Source organism: Lipotes vexillifer, unplaced genomic scaffold (genome assembly GCF_000442215.2).
Source record: "Lipotes vexillifer unplaced genomic scaffold, Lipotes_vexillifer_v1.1 scaffold2030, whole genome shotgun sequence".
NCBI classification, from domain to species: Eukaryota; Metazoa; Chordata; class Mammalia; order Artiodactyla; family Lipotidae; genus Lipotes; species Lipotes vexillifer.
This window is the reverse complement of record NW_006791849.1, coordinates 654,849-655,332: the sequence shown is the minus strand read 5'-3', so window position 1 is coordinate 655,332 and position 484 is coordinate 654,849.

Here is a 484-nt window from a genome sequence, read left to right as displayed (position 1 = left end):
AGGAATGCAAGCAATAGTTCTTGAATGAATGGATCAAAATTACCTGGGAGGAATGAAAAATGATTTCCGGATATTGACCAAGATCTACTTGAATTACAATTTCCCAGGGTGGCACCCCAGAAATCTGTATTTTGAATGCCTGAGAAGTCCGTATTTTTAGAACACTCCCCAGTGATTTTGATGGAACGGAACATTTTCCCAAATCCCAATACTGTCTCTAGTTCGCAGGATGTAGGTCTGGATCTTTAGTTTTTAGGTTGCCTCTGGTGCCTCAAACTCAGCATGTCAAATGTGAAAGTGTCCTCCCCAAGAACCTGCTTCTCAAGGCTTGGTCCTTGGCTAATGGGTCCCGCCCATTTCTCTAACCTCCTCTCCGGCCAATCCTCTCCCCTCACTATGCCCGGTTTCAAGGGCCTTTTTTTTTTTTTTTTTTTTTTTTCTTTTTTTTTTTCCAAGGGGACACCCCACCCCCTTCCTTTCCACA